Below are 7,758 nucleotides of genomic sequence, written 5' to 3'. Positions count from 1 at the left end.
TGAGGAGGGCACATTCTGCATGGAGCACTGGGTGTTATGCACAGACAATGAATCATGGAACACTTCATCTAAAACTAATGATGTAATGTATGGGGATTAACATAAGAATTAAAAAAATAAATAAAAATAAATAAATAAATAAAAAAAAGAAAAAAAAATCAAAAAACAATTTTTCTCCCTTAGGCTTCTGATAACTGGTATTTTGTTATTTTTTATTATTCAAAATGATATATATAGTGTTTGTTTTGGCATACAGTAGAATGTGAAAATCTGAAAGTTTTCACCTGAAGCATAGCCATTTTGTTTGTCTCCATAGAACACTGGAAAAATAAAGACAGGTGGATATTCAGGCATTATTTTGACTGAAAAATATGATTACATTTGTAGATGATACCAGATTTGAGTAGAATATGCCAAAGGAAATTGAGGGCCAACATCATCACTGAGATTGTGAGCATAATTTTACCTGGTAGTGGGGACTCTATTAGTATATAATATTTATTATTATATTAGGTATATATGCTCATGAATAGAGAAATAGAAGAGATCAAATTTAGATATTATAAAATGTTGATGAGATTGATGAAATGCAGAGCATGTTTTATATGGAATGTAATAACTATTTTGGCAGTACAGGGAAGAGGTGAGCAACCACAGACAGAAGCATTCAGAGGGAAAATATAAGTTTGTAAGTTTCATAGAGCATCGCACCAAGCGAGGCATAAATTCCATCTTCATTCAAAATACATGAACTGTGAGGGCGATAAGAGGATTGGCCTTATGAGTAGGACTCTGAGGAATTGAAATGTTAACAGACAATAAGTTAGCAGAATGCCTCAGGCAATTACAATTAACGAGAAAACAGGGTGGAGATGAACTTCATTGAAGATGGGACCAAGGGATTATAAAATCATAAAGGCACATTGTGTTAGTGGACCAGGCTGCTAGATGGCTTTATATCAGGGGCAAGCCTTCTGAGAAAAATAGAGAAAGCACCTCCATGTCAAACTCCAAGACCCTGGTTAGCACCACAGGGAGATAGAAGTGAACACAGGTAATTAGAAATGAGACCTTTATTTCACACTGAATTTTAATTTATTCTCACATCTATTCTCTTTCATTGATCTGTCTGCCTGTTCCTGTACTCTCTCAGTCGTTGTAACTTTATAGTATATTTTAATGTCCAAACTATCACAAGCTTGTTTTTTACCCATCTTTTCCAGAATTTTACTAAGTGGTTTCTTATGCTTATTTTACATTTGCATTTTAGAATCTCTTTGTCAAGGATCCCCTCCTCCTTATAATATCTGTCACTAGCACTTGCCACCTTAGTTCTAGTCATGAATGGGTAGTTGAACTAGGGTAGCAAACAACCTCCAAATCTCAGGGGGTTAGCGCAACAAAAGGTCATTTCTTACTCAGAGCGTACGTCCCATGTGGGTTGGTGTGAGTGGGGCAGGGGAAAGGATTTGCTCCACAGAGTTACTCAGGCACCAGGCTGACTGTGGCTCCAACACTTCATAGCTACACTACCTTAGCTCCCTAGTCACCTGAGTGGACGGAGAGCAGCTGGAGGATTGTGTGAGCTACAGAGATACGTGTTTTCCCCACTCATTGTCTAGAATGCCACTGTCCAACAGAACTTTCCATGATAGTGGACACGTTCTATAATCTGCGCTAATACAGTAGCCGTTAGCCATTTGTAACTAATGAAATGTGAGCATCTGAGATGTGGTTAATATGACTGAGGAACTGAATTTTAAGTTTTGGGAAAAAATAAGTTAACTATATGTTATATAATGTCATGTGGCTAGTAGCTATGACATGGGACAGCACAGGTCTAGAACCAGTCACCTAGTCCTGCCTAAGTACAGGAGAGTTGGGTGTATAAAGGAGTATATGAAATACTCTGTGAAAATTACTGTCTCTGTCTTCAATCACAAAGCAAAACACCACCAGACACACACACACGCACACACGCACACCCACACTCCCACCGGGAGTTTCATTGTGACCATAGCAAAATCATATTTTAATCTTTTAAATATGGGGTATTCCTTTTCAAGAACAAGGTATAACTTTCCATCTGTTCTGATATTCTTTTGTTTCAAACCATTTTGCTTCTTGATTTTTCTTCATATATAAATCCTATATATTTCTTTTAGGACTAACTTTTGAGTGAGACAGACTAGCATTAGAATTTTAGCTCTGCAACTTACCTTAAACTAATGTAACCTCACTTGTGGTAAAATAATTATGTAAATTCTTTAAGTGTCAGTTCCCTCACCAATAAAATTAGAATAACAGCACCTACCTACCCCATACTATCACTGCCACTAATATTATTACCACTATTATTCCTCGTCCTATTGCTATTCCTTTCATGATAATAATAATTATTATTTTATTATTATGTAACAAGCTCTTTAGTATTATTTAGTTTACACAAGAACCAAATGAGGTTAATGCATTTAAATCTGATAAGAATGAGGTTAGCAAAGTGACTGGTCCTTGTTAAATACACAGGATATTTAGCTGTTGTTGTTACTGTCAACATCATCATTATCTCATTATCAAATTATTATCATACCATCATCATCATCATTATCAACTGTGGTTGCCTTTTTTTTTAAGTTTATTTTTTTAGTAATTTTTACACCCAAAGTGGAGCCCAAATTCATGACCCTGAAACCAAGAGTCACATGCTGTTCTGACTGTGCCAGCCAAGAACTCCCTGTGGTTGCCTTTTTTAATATCTCTTTCACCCTACCCCATTTTAAATGAACAGGTTTGGTTGGGATTGTGCCCACCTCCAACTCCAAAGGTGGTTAATTCCATCCCACTGCTACAATGATAGGTTCTGGAGGCTATATGAACTAAGCCAAAGCCAATTAATACATGGAATACCCTTCATCATAATGACTTGTTGGAAGGTGTGTGGCCTAAGGTTAGCCAATGAGAGAGAAATCCAGGACTTTCACTTAGCAGTTAGATGAGAGATGATCTTTCCTGCAGGACATAAAAGAAAAGGGGAGACTAACAGAAACAGCATATTTGTTAACACTGTGCCGTCACATTGAACTGAGCATATAAAGCCTGCTCTACCTCTGGACATTTTGGATATGTGGGTCAACAAATTCTCATTATTATTTAAAGTTTTTTTTTCCTTTCACCTACTATTAAATTCTGATTGAAATAATGATCCTTCTCATAACTAAGTGGGTATTTTCAATACGTTGGGAAGCTATATAGTGATTATGTAATCTTTTTATAATTGGGCATCTTATCAAATTCTGTTTGTATTACTTTTTTGGGTGCTTCCTTAGGGGGTTTCTATGCATATAATAATGTAATTTGAAAATAATATATCCTTGTGTTCTCTTTTCTAAAATTAAATAATTTTTTCTTTCTTAACTAATTGTATTGGCTAGCAATTGTAGAAACATGTAAAGTGATGATGATGAAAGCTAACATCCTTCCCTTATTTTTGCTGTTAATGGCTCTTTTTTGATGTATATCAACTTGAAAAAATATCCTTATTTTCCTATTTGTTAGGTTTTTTATAGCAAATAGCAGATCCAGCAAAAATGTAATTCCTTCAAAGATGACTAATCAGAAAATAATGACAAAGAAACATATGAAAACTCCTATAGCATAAAGGCAGCAGAGTAAGATATAAAGGGAACTCCATCACAGAACTTAAAATGAATTAGAAGCAGTAAAAGGATCTATACGGCAGAAATCTAAATCAGCCAAGTGGGAACAAGCTTAAGAAAATCTGAAAGAAAAGCAGGAAGAAGATAAAGAAATACAAGACATTTCAGAGGAAATGATAGATTATAAGGAACAAAATGCAGAAATCCAACTTGTATATTTGGTGTGTCTGAAAAAGAAAACAATGACCAATGGTGAACCAAAACTAATTTCAAAAATATAAGAGAAAAGGTGTTGGTTTAATGAAAGAATGAATCTTCAGATAAAAATGCTTACAATTTCTATAAGAAATAATGATAACATAAACAAGAAAAATAAACCTTGTGGAATGGGATGTTGAAATTTTATTCAAAAGATAAAGAAATTTCTGTCATTCTGATTTACTTTGTTCCACTGCTCCTGAATCGGTTGGCAATTTTGGTAATGATTTGACTTGGAATGAGGCCCCAAAGCTTTTGAGCTTTTCATTTTGTGCTTGAGCCTTTCAGTCACCTCTGGTATGCAGCTGCAAATTACATTCATTTCCAGACTCCACCCTTCAGCTGAAAACCCAATTGTGAGGAATAAAACGGCACAGGCTGTCTGCTGTGGGTTTTTTTCTTCTTCCCTCCCTGTCTTAACTACCAACTGAGATGGGGGTTGGCAGAAACTCCTAGTTGGTTTTTCTCCATCAGTTTTGCAGCCTCTGCACAGCAGTGGGCTCTGCCCCATCCCACCTGCAATTGAGAGGATCTCTGCCCTGGGGTCTGAAGGCATGCAGGTAAATGTGAAACATATAAAGGACTTCCTTCCTCAATTTGTGGCCTGCTCCACTGCTCTCTACAACAAAGCGAGAAAGATCTGAGATGTTTCTGGAGTTCGTTCCCCATTTGATCTAATTTGTATAGCAATAAGCCAGTGATTTCTAAGGTTGTAGCAGGAGGATGGGACCATTAAAAGTTTCTGCATGAATATAGTTTTCCCCTACTTCTCCTAGAGGGCATGAGAAGATATTTTATAAATACATATTTATACTTATAAGTAGTTTCCTTGCATCTTAGTCCTTAAGCCTATCATAAATTACATCCTTTTAATTTTTTCCCCTTGGTCCAATACCTAATAAAGACTCTGGACAGAATCTTCAATGTGCTCTTCCCTCTGATGTACCTCTCACTATGTTTCTATAGTCCCATTATGATATACTCTACATAGAGGATGGCAAATATTATAATGCTCTGTGTTCCCATTCGATCTGAAGAAGATATACACCGTTTCAAAGCATATATGAACAGCTCTAGCACAGGGCATCAGTCAGTGCCATGTCAGGAAAACAGAATCTACACCAGGTAGTTTATTCAGTGGACTTTAATGTGGGGAATTAGTAACAAAAGTGTTAGAATCGATGAAGGAGCCAACAGGAGGGATTAGCAACTGCAGGGAATTGCTCTCACTGCTAGAGATGGGAAGACAAAGAGAAGAAGGGGTGTTGTCCTGGTCAGTGCCAGAGGGAGCTCACCCCTGGGGAGCTGGAAACACCACGGGGCACTGTTCAGGGGAAGCAGGGGCTATGGAGGAGACGCAACCTCCACTGGTAGATTGCCCAGAGCAGAGAGGAAAAGAAAGGGAGAAATACCCTGGCATTTTCTTTCGCCCTTGTGTATATCTCCTGCAAGTGCCTGCCATTGGCTGAACCCAGTAGAAAATGTGATTTCTTGGTATCAGTCCCCTAGAGTTCAGACCAAAGCAGGGGAAGGCAGAGAATGGATCCAAGGGCAAAGAGGCAAATGTGACACACAGAAATGAGTTGTGCAAACACAAAGGCTCACCAGAAACTTGAGGAAAATTAAAAATGAAAGACCAAGTCTTGCTGTGATCAAGGGGCTGGAGTATTACACCTGGTGAGTATGGGCAAAGTGGAGAAGATGCTTCTTTCATGAAGCTACCCCACCCTGTCTTTGAAGCTTGAAATCCCTGATTTCATAGGAAGTGAAACTTTGGCTCCTCAGGTACCAAGCAGAGGAGCACTGACTGCTGGGAGAGAGAACACCTCTCTCCTTTCCGTTCTTTCTGTTCCTTTCTTCCTGGAAGAACTGGTCTCTATTACTCAATGAACATTTTCTAGGCTCCAGAGATAAAAACTTGCATTAAACAAAGTTCACACTGTCAAGTAGCACACAACTTACTGGCACATTTATGTCACTAGTTTGAGCTAAAATACACTTTATAAACTTTATAAAGAGGAAGGAATATCTGATGCAGGGGCATTTTGGCTGAGTCCTGAAGAGCGAATAGGAGTTGATCATTTAAGGGAAGAGTAGATACTAGGAAGCAGGAAGACTCAGGTATCATCAGAGAATGCTGAGGAATTCAGGGGGCCTAACATGTATATAGGAGAGGAAGAAAATCTAAACTGTGTTAATGCTGCACTGGCCCTTCCATGACCTACCCCTCAAAGGCACACACATACACAAACTCAAGAAGGACATTATTTTCAGTTCCCATACATTTTCCAAATGAACCTAGACACCGCCTCAGAATCCTTCTCAACACAGAGCTACTGACATCTGTTAGTAATTGGTCAGTGATTGTATTGTGCAATAAAACACTCTGTTCTCCTTATACCAGTTTGGAATTGATGGATAGTGTGTTTTATATGGTGAGGGGAATAGATAAATAATAGAGGGGACAAAGGGTGATGATGAAGCAGGGGGAAAGGACACAGGAGAGGAAAACTGACAGCACTGATATCTCACAATTCAATGTGTGGCCTTACAACAGCCCTGTGATCAAAACAAAGATGATGTATTTCTTGTATGGCTGCAACTGGACTTCAGGTAGTGAACTTCCAGTTGGCTGTGTACCTTCTTAGATGATCCTTTCGAAGTTATGTCTGAGTCTGTGAGCGCTGGCCTGGGGGAAATAGCTGCCTGAAAAGTTGGTATGATATTCTAGATCTTTCCATTCTGAGGAATATGACTGGGTGGGAATATCTATGGCAAAATGGGGTGACTCAGATATATTCTGGGTTTTTTCCTACTCTTCCAACTGCCCCTTCTTGGGCTCCTTTGCTGCCCCATTTTCTTCCAGGATTCTAAATGTTAATATACTCCAATGAAGCAAATTGGAGTAGTACTTTTGCCCAGTAAAGAGAACAGGTTGAATTTTAGGGTGAATTTTCTTAATTGCAAGTGGATTTTCTCCTGGGATATAAAACTGCAGAAACTTTGGGCTGTGGCTTAGCTTGAGGTTTGCAGTGCTTTTGTGCTTACGTATAGTTCTACCTTAGTAAATCAGCATCTTGGAACTGATAATATTAGACAGATATTATGAATAGAATACCTCAAGTAACACATTTAGTACTGTTTTTTTCAGGAGCTTTAATGTATTTTTATGTTAACTGGAAATTAGCTGAAAATTCTTACAGCTATTATTACAAGAAAAATGACTTATTGCCACCCCATGTATTTCCAGCTGATTTCTAGCAGCTTCTAGTGCTAAACAAAGATGCCTAAAGAACGTTAATGAGAACAAGGAAATTCTAAATGTATAGCGATAACTATTTTATGAGCCATCCACTCCTTCCTCTAGTGTTATGTAGAATTTCCCCAGGTGTCTTGTACTTCTCAGAGGTTGAAATTTCTGTTAACTGTTTTTTTCCCACATGAGGGCATCAGTGCTCTAAGCAGTTTTGGAATTCACCCTCTGAAGTTTGACTTTAAGAGCTCTATTTGGAGAAAATGAAAACACTTTACAAGCCTCATACATCTTAGACTACATAAAATTAACATTTGGTTTATCTTTCTGGGCAAGTCATTCATTCTTTTCTTTCATTCATTTGTCAGTGTAATTGTACCTTCTTACATGGGGGAGGAAAAGATGACACACCTGTGACATTGCCACTCCCCATGCCAATTTGTGCCTTCACGGTCAACCGGGATCTATTAGTTTCTGTTCTATTAAACTGACTTCTAGAATTGAACCAAACAGTAATACTGTAACACATACCTATTTGCAATGAAAATTAATCCATTTAAAAAAAACTCAATGTGTCTGTAGGTTCGTATT

This window comes from Leptonychotes weddellii, chromosome 14 (assembly GCF_054177405.1).
Source record: "Leptonychotes weddellii isolate Sample4059 chromosome 14, ASM5417740v2, whole genome shotgun sequence".
NCBI classification, from domain to species: domain Eukaryota; kingdom Metazoa; phylum Chordata; class Mammalia; order Carnivora; family Phocidae; genus Leptonychotes; species Leptonychotes weddellii.
Note: the sequence above shows the minus strand (reverse complement) of the source record.